The sequence below is a fragment of the Coenobita brevimanus genome, chromosome 66 (genome assembly GCF_032717465.1).
Source record: "Coenobita brevimanus isolate Jiangsu-jjx chromosome 66, ASM3271746v2, whole genome shotgun sequence".
Taxonomy (NCBI): domain Eukaryota; kingdom Metazoa; phylum Arthropoda; class Malacostraca; order Decapoda; family Coenobitidae; genus Coenobita; species Coenobita brevimanus.
The window spans coordinates 688182-702674 of NC_137019.1; the positions used below are offsets into that span (position 1 = coordinate 688182).

At 42.2% G+C, this 14493-nt stretch overlaps 1 protein-coding gene across 1 annotated transcript in view; it reads right to left on the minus strand.

Annotated features, from left to right (window-relative positions):
• LOC145405223 (uncharacterized) overlaps positions 1-14493 on the minus strand; it is a 75730-nt gene that overhangs the window by 57088 nt on the left and 4149 nt on the right. The gene's annotated exons all lie outside the window — the stretch shown is intronic.

Sequence of the window (14493 nt, forward strand, 5' to 3'; positions counted from 1 at the left end):
CAATGGTTGTATTATTAGCCAAAGTTTTTATTTACTAAGTTCATTATTTACTGTTTTCCATGATGTTAAAAATATGCATCTTATTTATTTATTGCTTTGAATATTATTTTATTGCCTTTATTTTGTGTTCATTTATTCTAGAGGTAAGGACATTGTTGAGACATCTACGTCACGACACGAGTACGTTGAGACGCCACTGTTATTCTCTAAACATGGACTCCACTACCACTAAACCCCTTGTACTCTCAAAGGTGACGCCACGAACCAGAAGAGACAACGAAGACGATCTAAGGCACGTTACAGACATTATTATAACGCACCAGAAACACGGGTGACATCTACAGGCGCAGCAGCGAAACATAGGCTATGTAGAGAGAGAGAGACACGTAAAGTTTATAGAGACACGTATAAGTTATATTAATAGGGAAACAGAGAGAGATGCGTAGAATTGATACTGATAGTCACATCATCCATATAATCTGGGATCCCCTTCTGGTTTCCTTCCTCCCCTTCCCCATATTTTCTACATTCTTCGTATCTCCCTCCCGCCCATAATAGGCTACCTGGAGATGTATGAAGTTCCTCCTCTTGTAAAAAAAAAAATAAAGTATCGAAAGAGTATATAGACAGAATGAGAGAGTCAGTCAGTTATCACAGCCTTTCCAAGTCCAAACAATACCATATCTACCAAATTGTCATACGTAATCACACAAGAGTGTCATGTAATCTCCAACAGTGTCCTGTAGAGATGTCACAGGGTATAGAGTCACTGACATTGTTGTAGGACAGTTGGAGTGACTCATGGATCGATCCGAGCCTGTATGTGGTGGTGATGGTGTGGGAGGTTTAGTTGTGGTGAAGGAGTGAGAGTTTAGTTGTGGTGAGACGTGAGGTTGTACGGGTCGTGGGTGAACAGTAGGTCAACACCACTAAAGAGAGAACCTACTTTTTTGTGTATACGAAGTAATTTCATAGTCCTGACAGAGTGTGCAAGAATGGAAAGTTGGGAGTGAGGGATGAGAAGTATGGAAGGGTGAGGAGGGAGGGTGAAGTGTGGAAAGAAGGACTGGTTGGTGCTTGAGGGATGGGGGTAAGGCTGAAGTGGGCCGAGGGGTTGCCCGAGGGATGGAAAGTTGAGTAGGTGGGTGGGTGAGGAGCTGAAAGTTGGGTGGCTGCATGGAACGTGAGGTGGTCGGTGGTTGGGTGGGTGGGTGGTTGGGTGTGCGAACTGGTTGCAACACACACGGACAAATGCAACACGGCAGCCACAAACGAAATAATAAAAAAAAGAAATGCTCGACCACTAGAAATAAACTTGCGTGCAATTAGGAAGGTATAAATATGAGGGGGCAGGACACGAGACTGGCTGGCTTGAAACCGGAGCTCGTGGATGCTGACTTACGCTCCAAGGGCTGACCACTCGGACGGGGGGACTGAGCGAGCGGCATCGTGCTTCAGGGTAGTAGTGCAGCGACCAGAGACGACCAGGAGGGGGATTGTACAGATCCAAGAAAGAGAGGCGGCTGGGACTGGCGTACACACCCAGTTCGGGTCTGTGGACGGTGCGGTAGGCATAGACGGACTTGGACCTAGGGAAGCGGTACGTGGTAGTGGTGGTTGTCGTTCTGCCTTTCCTGTCCACGGTCTTGACGGAGGAGCTGCTGGGTGGAGGGACGGAGGTGGCCTTGAGGTTGAGGTCGAGCTTGGAGGCTGTGCTCATTCCAGCGTGCCTCTCCATAAAGTTCAGTCGGTCTTTGTATGTGGGGAGGTACCAGAGCATCGGTTCCTGCCCGCCGCCAAAATCGACCTTGTACCATCCCTTGCGTATCTTGCGTTCCATGAGGTCGTTGTCCACCTCTGGCCAGAGGAAAGGCAGGCCGGTGCTGGAGCTGCGACTCCGCCCTGTTGGACCCTCCCTCTTGCCTGTCCTGCCCCGCCGCCGCTTGGGTTTAGGTGGGGGAGTAATGTCTTGAGGCACCACCTGATGCTCACACACACATGCTTCTTTAATTTACTACTAATTATGCTAACAATCAAAGAATTACACCGGTTAATATCTAAATATAGTATTGAGAAAGTTAAGTGCCTGTCTTTGAACAGCAATTCGATAAATTTTGAGCCAAGGACAATAATTTAGTCAGTATCTGATCAACAGTTGAATTCATGACTTTTGTAACCGCTGACACTGAAAGCTTTTCAGGGAAACCTAATGAAAGCTACTCGACTAAGACATTTACTGGACCTGTACTAAAAACAAACATCAGGTAATTTTTGCCCACTAAACTAATGGTTTACACAAAAGGAAACACATAAAACACCAGTAGTGATGGGTGACTTGCCATATAATTATCTCACTATAAAGCGTTTTACTCACAAATAACCTCTCTTCATCTAATCTGCAAATGTCTTTGGAAATTCTGTCATTGTTGCCCTTCCATACTGCATGAAATTCAGTGCTGTAAAGAAATGTGGTGGGCAAGCAGTGCCCAAGCTGATTGCATGAGAACTAATGGTGATCCGCAGAAACTACATCGGTTGAATAGTGCGCTGGGGCGAGGGGAACAAACTAACAAGTCTTTGCAGAAAGTCAGATACACTGAAAAAATAATAATCATATATCTGGCGCATTGGATAATAAAATCAGTTTCATGGTACTTGCTTTTGTAAAAGGAAACGTTCATTCTAAGTTAAGTTTCTTCTTTAATGTAGGTTAATGTGTGTACGGTAGCACTGACGAGGAAGTTAATGACTGCTACTAAAGCCCAGTAATGTGTTCCCTCTAAAACTCAGCAAAATAAGAAGTTCACTTTCCATTCCGGTATGTCTAATATGGCGGTAAATACAGTAAACTATAGTTATCTCCTGGTGCACTTTTGTCGTGTAATTGTCATTTTTTTTATATGAGCAACTACATATATCCATTTATAAACTACAGCAAGCGACATTTTATGCCAAGATTATAATTTAATGCAGCTATCGGAGAGTCACATACAGGGATACGGTTGGTGTATTTTAACAAGTAATAAATCTCTCTTTGTCTGCACCCGTCCTTTGTATATTGAACAGCTGGGCGCGTGGGGTGTGTGTTACTCGGACATTTAACCATTGCTGGCCCAGTAAGTCACGCTCACCATTTAAATTTACTCTTTTGCTTACTGTAAATGGTTTTGATGGACCCGCTTTTTAGATTTGTTAATATGGAAATTCCCCTAAATTTCTTCTAGCGGTTAGAGTGCGTTAAGGGTGAGGTTACAGTTAGTTCTCGGGTGTTAGAGTGCGTGAGGAGGATGGTGTGTACAGTTGGTTGCTGGGGAAATCGTCGGTGGGAGTTATTGTTAGTTTCGAGCAAGTTCTGAGTGTGTTAGTGGTAGCACATGGGGCGTGGGCTCCGCGAGCTGATGTTCGGAATGTGTACCAGTATTTATATAAAGCAGTGTTGGGTGATGCATCAAACCTTTTTTCTTAATTCACTTATTCATTTTTACCAGTCCATCATACAAATTATATGGTGTCGGTATTTAGTTCCGCGTTTTGAAATTATTTGACTTTGGAGTATGTATTTATGCACGCAGGTACGCATAATGTATCTAGGTGTACCGTACAGAGATTAGCATGTGGTTGAAATACTGAAATACCTGTAGTCGATGCAGGTAACAGGGGTGGTCAATGCAACGCTGATCATGAAATACTTTATATCTGAATTTTGACATACCTGCCTCTCTCAGTCCTAATATTAAGTCTGTATTCCTGTCAGGTTAGGAAGATTTCTTGCGCCTCTTCCTTAGCAGTTATTTTGCATATTGATGCATATTATTCTCTTATTTGTTAGTTGTAGCTCTTTTATATCGACTTCTCGCAAAAACATATAACACAAAAATATATCAACATATCAGATCCTGAAATATTCTGGTAAGGAAGAGATACCAAGGAGCCACTTTAGTCTGCGAGAGTAAGGGCTTTACTCATAGTACTTTTTCTTCTTTATGAGTTTGTGACCCTCATTCTAGGTGATGTAGGAGCTTCGTAGCACATCTTCCTTACCGATTTGTTATGCATATAATGCCACTCAAGGATGAGTGAGGCTGGTCACTCTCCTCTTAAATGTCAGGACCAACTTGCCTAGCCCTGGGCTCCTTCGCTTCTCATGGGGCAACTTAGGATTGGATGATGGATGGATGGATTACATCTTAGTATTGTCTTTGATGTTATTTATATTGTTTTAATGTCGCTAATACCAATACAACAGTCCTGTATGAGACAGCCCTAGCATGTATTCAATATGGACGGTGGGTGTTAGCGCCGAAGTGGTGACATGTAGAGGTGTATGGTGTTTAGGAGGACTACTGGGCCTCGGGAGCAAGTACAAGTGTGAAGCGTGGGTATATTAAACGGAGTATAAATAGTGTGTAAGTGTGAATATGTGCGTAAGTATTAAGTAAAGAAGTGTGAATGTGAATGACGTGTATAACTGTGGGGAAGGCAAGGGGTACACAAGTATGAGGGAATTTACAAGGGTGATTAGTGTGCAAGTGTGTGTAAGTGTGAGTGTTGAGTACGTAAAGTAGTGTGAGCGTGGAGGGAGAGAGTGTAAGGAGGGAGAGACCTCGGCAGAACGGCATATGTTAGCTTATTTTGGGACGGGGGTTTGGCACGATTCTCTCTCTCTCTCTCTCTCTCTCTCTCTCTCTCTCCCTCCCTCCCTCATTTTCTTTCTTCAACACTACTGATTCCTTTCTCCGTCTTTCCGATTTTCTCATGTTCTTCACTCCATCTTATCGGCTTTCATCATTTCCCCAACGTTCTCCTTGGTTATTATTTCCCTCCCAGTCTGTTTCCTACTTACGATCATTCTCAAACCTTCTCAAACTGCTTCCTTTCTGTCCCTCATTTTCCCAATATTTTACTCTCGCCTACTCCTCACAATTCTTTCCATGGTCCTCACTTGCTTTCTCTATTCCTTGCCAACTTTTTAATTAATTTTGTGCCTCAGGTTGTGTCTATCTTTATGCCGTCTATGTCATCTGCTTTTTCCCGCACTCGTTCTCCTGTTTTCAGCCTTCTCGTAATCGTGGCCAAATTGTATAGATTTCCTTGTTTACTTGGCTGTGTTTATCTATTTCTGTACTTATTTTTCCATCACTTTGTCTATTTGTGTGTCCCTGCGTGCGTAAGTCCTGCTCTTCCCCTGTTGAGCCTTCCCTGATATGAGGTGGAAACGAAGGAGAAAGAGAGAGAGAGAGAGAGAGAGTCCTTTACCTACACGCAGGATGAGAGAAAGCGGAACTAATGTCAACAGCAATATTTCTCCTCCTTTGTGTATGTACCTCCCGCTCTTTCTCCTTCTCCCTCTTATAACACTGTCTTGATCCCGCTGACTGTCTTTATCGTTCGTATTTCCCGTTACGTCTTATTCCGTCATTCCTATTTCTTATTACGTCTTATTCTGTCATTTTTATCTCTTATTACGCCTTATTTTTCTTACAAGCGAACATACTGCTGTCATTTAAGCAGATGCTCTCCCTCTTCTCTTTATCCCATACCACCAGGAATCCGCAAACTTGATCTTATTAATATATGTTCTCAGTGTCTTTCTTTTACCAGCAAATATATTAACTGTGGTAGGCCAAAAAAAAAAATCCTTGGATATGAGAAATGAGGTCATTATGGATAGCGAGGCGTGGAAGTTGAGGAAGCTAAGGTGTTGACAAGGAAACGAAATGAGTGGATGTAGCATGCTGAGAGATGCATGTGACAAGGGCTGCACCAGTGTTCTGACCTTGTAATTGACGTACTCTGGTACCTCATAATTGTATGTTAAACGCATCGAAACTGGAAGAACACAGATAGGGTATATATGCGCAGATCATTTTGCTTTTGAAGTACAATCACGATTTCGAAGGTTCGGGTGATGTGGGAATGAAAGGGTCCCATTTCTATGACCATAATGTTGATGCTTCTCCTACTTTTACGTTTCTCTTTTTTTGTTCTTTAATCCTACTTCACCACATCTCGTAGGGCTGGGCTGTCAGGAGGAACCCATCGAGTTGAAAGTGCTGAAACCAAATATTCTCCTTCCTCTTCTTGTTAATGGCAAATATTCTCCTTCCTCTTCTTGTTAATGGCAAATATTCTCCCTCATCTCAGCTGACAGATGTTCCTCTCACAAACAAACATTAAGTCCTCCTTCCACCCCCTCTTGTGCACAATTTTTTAGCCTTTGAGTCAGAAACGGAGATATCTTTAATCTCCCTCACCACTTCCTCCTGTCAGCTACACACAAACCGGTTCACGCCAACATACTCTGTTTGTAGCAGTGTGTATCAAATGTGTGAATGTATAAATGGAATGGCGGCCAGGTAAAGCCTGGAAATTAATTACCTTTCTAGCTGTGTCTGAAGAGTACTTGGAACCAGGGAAACATAACCAGTTCTTAGCCCCTTTAACTCTGATGAAGTATTTATTCAGTTTATCCACTCTTCCTCCACACTATTTTGTTGACCTTAAGGACGACCTGTAGTGACGAAGGGGTTAATCAATGCTGTATCTAACCCTTCCAGCTCGAAAAGTCTATCCAAAGCTGAAGAGAATCGGCAGGAGGTACCAAGACCAAAGTCTTAAATACGCCATAGGATAGAAGGGGCCGACTGGACTAATGCGTGTCTCGGACGGTTCACAATGTATAAAAGGAAAGAAAAAAAAAAAAGAAATACTTATGAGGCTAATTTGAAATGGAAATATTATTTCAAATAAGTTTTTTAAGTACAGATTTTAATTCTTGATTCCTTATGAACAAATGAGAGTCTAATCAGGAAGTTTGAACTTGTTTATGGTAGTTTTTTTTTTTTTCCCCAAAGAGGATGATTTTCCCTTTAAAAAAATAAGGCAAGGCAAAGCATCTGCACAACATGAAGGATACTACAAAATCCTCAGATATTTTATACAGGAACTGTACGGTAAATACGCTAAGGTAGCACCTAGCCAACTTGAAAATCTTTCCACCTGACAGGGGTTCTATTAAAATCCCTGGGACAATTGGGGCCCATCGTATGTTAGTGAATGGACCCTCGTGGATGCCTTAATTACGTGTGTCACAGGTGAAGCAAGTATTTAGTCTTATTTATATTCTTGTTTATATGTACCCTGATCCCTTATTATGTTACAATACCTACTGTTTATGTTACCGCAGATTATTTTTAGTAAGTTTTCTGTAGGATAATAATACACATACTAGTTAAAGAAGTTATCATCAATGAAAAAGTCAAGTTAGAAATGCACGAGATTGAAAAGCATCCAGTTAATACAGATGATACGACGGTCTTGGAAAAGAAATTAAGAGCCGGGAGATTATGTTCCAGTTAGGTTTCCTTCAGAGAAATCCAATCACCAGTATGTTGGTAAGTTAATGAAACTTGTGTAACCTGAAAACAGCAGCTTGGAGATCAAGTACTGTTGCCGAAAGCACGACACAACCTGCCATCCTGATAGTGTGCCATCTTCATCTCCCGTTGTCCCGGCTAACTAAAAAACCTTTCCCTCTTAAGGCACAGTTGTCTTTCTTTCTTTCTTTCTTTCTTTCATTTATTTGATGATGTAATTGTTCGTTAATTTTGGTACTGTACAAGTGAATCAGTAGTAGTGTATTGGTATCATAAGCAGAATTTCCAGTTATCTGAGCCCATTTACATGAGTGTGTGTGCGGAGCAACTGGGCCCACGACTTTAAGAATATCTAGTTCAGTTATTATAAACGATACAATATTTTCTTTTATGCCATGCTTGCTCACAGTAAATTCTTACGTTCTGATTAAACAGAATGCTTAAATTTCCAATAGGTGTTTCATGTAATGCTTATAATATGGAAAATAAATCGGGCCCAATAACCCCACGGTGCAGTAACTTTCTGAAGCTTAAACTGTGTGTTATATTGCTTTCTTATACTTGTACGTTCACTCACACAACTGCCAAGCAATTAAGAGATTAACTGGAGTGAATATTAAAGTGAAGCATAGTTCCAATGAAAATTATTTCTGACGATATCTGTAGAGACACGGGTATCATTGAAAAATGTAAATCCTGTAGTGAAGAAAACGTCTTTCATATATTATTTTTTGCTTCCACAAGACGATTGTTACTTTGTTTAAGAGAGAATTTTCGAGCAGAGTTGTTAGATATATCTAACTTCTTCACTGCTGCGTTCTTTAGCTAATAAAAGCGACGATACCAGCAGAAAATAAAAATAAGTGTCCTCGATTTGAAGGGGTAGCATCCTTTATATATACTTACTTTCCTAGACTCCCTAACTCCGCGTGTACCAAGGTTTATAGGTGTTTTTTAAGAGCTTTTAGAAAGGCTGTTATGCAAGGTGAACCCAGGGACGTGAGAATCAGTGTTATTCGAATGTAAACAGAGACGCAAAGGTCGTGAGGTTTAGTCATTCTTTGGCGCTAGCATGTATTGGCACGGAGAACTAAGTATTTTAACTAGCCAATTACAGCAGGTTTAGTTCGCCATCAGTGTATTCAGCCAGACACTCTTCAGTCTAGCCTATTATCTTCTTATTCAACCTCCTTAACTGTGATTTAGATAAGATAGGGAGCATTAAAATATCATTCTTGTAGAGTAGGGGGTCTCACATTTTTCTGGCGTGCCTATTAACACGCCGTGGCCACGAAGCATGCCCTCCACTTGGTAGGCGCCCAGGAACCGTATTTATAAACTCTCCCTGAGTCGTGTGTAATAAGCTCTTATGTTCGTTTACTTTCCCTCATGTAGGCATCAAATATTTCACATCGAATGGAGTTAATATCAGTGTGAAAAATACGAGAAACAAAAAATTATGATAGTAAAATATTATTGAGACTTGTTTTTCTCCTGTAAAGTAATTATGATTCTTTATAAATACGCTCCCTGGCAGGTCCACCACGCTACACCAACACCACCACATTCACACCAACACCGCCACACTCACACCAGCACCTCCACCACACTCACACCACACCACTCGCACTAACCCTTACTGACGTGGACATGACTCAACGCTTATGACCAACATCTAGTGAGAGTCTTATGAGTTTCATCTATCGTTCAGCATTATCAATATTGAGTTTCCCATAAGCATGCATGAAGATAGGTTTTCCCAATATTCCACTGCGTCTGCTTCATGATAACGGTATGTTCATGGCTTTCATCTCTGACGCATCGTATCAGAGGGTTATCTGTTCGCAGAGGAAAATGTCAAGCCTTTGTCAGAGTAGGAATGTAAGCCAGTAAAGGGAGGAGGGAAGGAGGAGTGGTAGAGTATTTGGCGAACCATTGTCCCCTGACTCTATACAGTGGATAAAGGTAGTAACAGCATGGATCTTTTGAAGCATGAAGACAGGCGAAAGTAAAGACCTAGTTATACATCTCCTTTCTTCTGTGTCGCAGGAGTTAAAAGTTTGCATGTAACAGCAAGTAGTGTACCATACTCCTGTCTCTCATCGCTGGTATTCGTTTTTTTAATGACGCAGGTAAACGTAAGCAGCATTGTTACACCTGTGTCAGTATACCATAATAAAGGACATCATCACACCGTCTATTATTGTGCTCTTCACTCTTCCACATCAACACAAACACACATAGTGTTGAAAGAGACCTAGAAACACAGAACTGAGAAGAAGTTATTAAGTATTCCGTCAGTTATCTCGCACTTTGCGCCGTTACTGGAAGGGAACTACTTATCTCCCTAAAGTTTGGATACATCGCTTAAATGTGGAGCCATCTGAGGCAGACATGAATAGTCCAGTCCAGACATTGGGTGTGCTACAGTAGTTTTAGATATTCAGACCGAACAGAAAACAGTTGATTCCCTGACTGAGCAGCATGGGGCAAAACATCGCCTAACAGTTCACCTCTTCTACCTGTGAGCTTCCTTTGCCGGCTGATATTCCTTAGCTGAGAGACGCTTGGCGTATTTCACCTCCCATAGATGGTTCTGCCTGATATGGTGTGTCGGGGAAAAAGAATGACGGACATAATCAAAGTGTAAAGTTGATGGAGTGGAGTAGCACACAGACTCTTCTCCCTGATTGTACTCTATTTTGGGTGTAAGTGAAGAGTGGCGTGGTATGTCCTAAAAATTTTATTGGGATGGTGATCTCGTGTCACCTCGGTCCCTTCTGATAGCTGGTTCTAGAAATTTAGGTTAGGAGGGGAGATACGCCAATAGATTTCTAGGTATGCACTCCGGTGCGAATGGGGACACGAGATAGAGATAGATAGATAGATAGAGAGAGAGAGAGAGAGAGAGAGAGATGTATCTTATTCGCTGTATCGTAAGAGTACCTATTAACCTCTTCAGCTCCATGACGTCATTTATTCTTTTTCCCACCTTAATACAGATTATCGAACTGGGGGGACTAGATACAGCCTTTAATTAACACCTCTAGTACTATTTATTATTTCCTTTCACATAGACCTTTTGTGGTAGGTGGTGGCGACCATCATCCACTCACTTGATGTAGTGCTGCCTACTTCTTCCTTAGCCTTCATCATTCTTTTTCTGTGCCTGCCCTCCTCTCTTCCTATTTCTCCCATCTTTCCTGTCACTACCTCATGCATTTCTTTCCGTTAGAGGTGGCTTTACATTGAGTGACAAGCTGAATGGTTTCCTGTAAGCCAAGAAACCATATACAACGCTGGGCGGTAACCATATAACCAAACCATACGTGCTGCCTACGTGTCAAGTGGGTTGGTGGAGGGTTAGTGCCCCTCCCTGTAAAGCAAATAACTCAGAGTCAAATGGCCACGGGATTATGGCGTCTGGCAATAGATAGATAGATAGACATAGATCTTTACTTCTTACAGTTTTATGACTCTCTCAATTTTTCTGTTTTGTTTCCTTTACATTTTCTTGTTTACATCATCCGTTCTTATTGTTTTAGATCTGCCTTTCTTTATTTCCCATCCCCTGATCCCTTTACATCTTGTCATTTTCTTTCTTATTTGCTATTCCTTTCTTCCGGTAATTGTGCGTCCTTCTTCCTCTTCTCGTATTTTGTCTTCCGCTAACCTTCTCATTCCGCCACTTTGCACGCTATTTTCTGTTTACGTGTTATCGTGTTGTTCTCTCTCGCTCTCTCTCTCTCTCTCTCTCTCTCTCTCTCTCTCTCTCTCTCTCTCTCTCTTTCTGTGTGTGTGTGTGTGTGTGTGTGTGTGTTTGTTTGTTTGTTTGTGTGTGTGTACTTACCCCTCCCCCCTCCCACCCATCCCCTTATACAAATGTCCTTCGGGCTGTTGGTCTGTCTGCCAAACTGTCTGTCTCTGACTCACTCTTTCTCACTCTCTCTTTTCTTTCTCATTCTCACACTCTCCCCTCTCCCAGCTTTCCATTCCTACAGGTTCCGTCACTAATAAGTTTATTCTCTTTTCATTAAAAAGATTTTCATTTTGCAGTTGTTTCATGTAGATTTTTTCGTTAGTCGATATTTCTCTCTCTCTCTCTCTCTCTCTCTCTCTCTCTCTCTCTCTCTCTCTCTCTCTCTCTCTCTCTCTCTCTCTCTCTCTCTCTCTCTCTCTCGTGTTTTTTACAATATGGTTGGCCTTACGTATTGCCTAAATACAGAATACTTCAGTACTCTGAGGCTCCAGAGTAATGTAAATATTCCCCTTATTAATGAATCGAGTTGCTTTACATTTATAATTTATTTTCTTCATTAGAATTCATCCACATATATACGAAGTGTTAAAGCGATCTCTGTCAGCGTTTAAGCATACTGAATCCTGGTGCTCCAAAAATAGCGAATTTTGGGTGTAATTTTATCTTCCTTGATGGCTGCAGTCTCCCTCAAAATGTTTTCATTTAACTAAAGAGTGTGCGAGTTTTGTTTTCACATCCCCGAAAGCCAGGAAGAAGTCGTTAATTCAACCAGGCGAATCAAAAGTACGCGGGCAGTTATCGAGTATGGCGTAGTCAGTGGATTAATACAGCTTTCCAGTTGATGCTCACTCAGCGCCGCACTGGTGAGAGAACTTGATTTCATTTTCGGCCTCTCTATGTGTTCAGATGTTGGGGTGTTTCTCAAGTGCAGTGTTTGGTTGCCATAGACTGATGTTTGCAAGTACAGTGCATTATTTAAATCCTTTCGTTAATAAAGGATATATCGGCGTTATTCCGGGGCGTCAGACTAGTGCGTCTCCCAGTGCTGCTAGGTGTGGTAGGGAAATGCAGCAGTATCGTAGTAAAGCATGTGTACAGGTAGATGAAATTTTAAGTGCTTCGTTGTCGATTGTGAAGTGAGACAAGGATGTGTGCTGTCTCCTTGGTTGTTCATTGTGTATTTGAGTGGGGCTATGAGAGAGCTCAAAACTAGAGTACATGAAGCAGGAATGAAGATGATAAGGATGGTATATGAATAAATATGTAAAAAAGGGTGTCTGTAGGTGATATCTGGTGCTTTATAACTGTGAATGGGACTTTTGCAGTGTGTGTGTGTGTGTAACTTTAGACATACACAATAACATCCGTTCCCTAAGGGCCTGCAGCCTCCTCCTCATGCGTAAAAGGCAGTGCCACACACCTCCACATATCAGCGCTTCATCGCTAATACCGTAGCTTCTATCCTGACACATGCTAAGGTTATCTAATTCAAGACTGGTGATGGTATGAGGGATTTGGTGTTGATAGTGAATGCAGGAAAGGGTAAAGTGATGACTGAATACAGATAAAGTGAGTGGACAAACACTTAACTTAGTCTAAGGTTTTAAGTACCTTCGTGCAGTGATAGAAAAGTGCGAAAAGTATGAAAAAGTGCAAAACAAAATGGTCGTGTGAGAGAGAAACGTGGCTGATGCGGTGAAGGCCTTGATTCTGAACCGGAAACTGAGTGCAGGGGATGCATGAGGCTGCAGGAAGGTGTTTTGTGGTGGCGTAAACATTTAGGTGTGAAATTCTGCCATGACCTTAGTGTGAAAGGTTTGGAGGGAGAACAGTGGAAATGTGGCGGATGAGAATTATACGCTGGGTGCCTTGAGTGGATAAAATAGGAAATACTGAGAGCTGTGGATGACGAAAAGTAAGGAAGTTTGATGATTATAAGGGTAGAGGAGTGAGTACTTATAGACGGGATGGTCACATAAAGAAAAGAGATGTGACTGTGGTGGTGAATATGAGTGAGTCTGAAGAAGGGGGTGTTGATGGCCAAGAAGATGATGACTTGATAGGTGAATGTGTGAGAAAGTGAGATATTGACGAGGAGGAAGCAAAAAATGACAGAGAAAGATGGTAGTCGTGTGTCTGGTGACGAAGACGACAAGGGGTGCACTTTTTTTCCTTTGGCAATGGACGGAAATGAGTCTTCTCTTCAGGGTAAGCACTTAAATGTGGATGATTCTGCCTCTGGAATGGAACTGAGAATAGAACTCGAATGATGAGTGGAAGAATGTATGGGTTAGTTCAGTTTCTGAGGACAAATTCTCCTATTTTTGTGTGGCACTTTTTCTGGATCCTGCCAGTCTTAATATAGGTAAAAAGGTTAAGATGATAATGATGATGATTCTCTCTATTACCCATTCGTCTGTTTCTCCTACCTACTGAAGAATGGCAGTAAGAATGATGCTCACGTATTCCCTGCGTGTTAGTCGAGGCAAGTAAAGGGGAGGGTGAGGGTCTTGACGAGAATCCCCGTCCCCCTTCCCCCACCTCGATCTTGTACTGGCATAGGTACATGACGACCTTGACCATACTGTACACAGGGTAGAGGCGGGAATGAAACTGTGACTTCTCTCTCCTAATATTCGTGTCCCAAAATATATCCTGTATATCCTCCACCTAATATTACACACACACACACACACACACACACACACACACACACACACACACACACACACACACACACACACACACACACACAAGTATCGTGCAGGGTTTCTGGTTTGCCCGATGCCTTTTGTTATGTTTCAAGCAACCCCCACCATAGTACACGGCTAGCGGACATTCTTCGTCCCTGGCAATGCTCGAAAGCAATAACAGCCACCTCTACCCCATCCTCTCCAACGATCAGCGCCTCAAAAGTTACGTTTCTCATCTTCCATTATCTCCCCCGTCATCTCACGCTCATCTCATACTCTTTTGGTGTTACTTTGTCTCACAGCAGAGTTGCCCTTCACTCATTTTCGACCGTAAGGAAGCAAGGGGTGTGGGTGTGGCTGTGGGTGTGGGCGTGGGGTACTAGAACTTTTTTCTTCCGAGGGTATACCGGGTGTGAACGACGATATCGGAGGTGATGATGATGATGATGATGATGATTGCTTTGTTCATCATCTCTCTTATTCTTTTTCCTTTCCATTCCTTTCCCATATTATTTTTCGTCTCTACGCATTCACTCACACGGTCTAATGTTCTTATCAGGTCTATTTACCTTCCATTCTGTCTGTCTGTCTGTCTGTCTGTCTGTCTCTCTCTCTCTCTCTCTCTCTCTCTCTCTCTCTTTCTCTTTTTCATCGCCCCCCTACA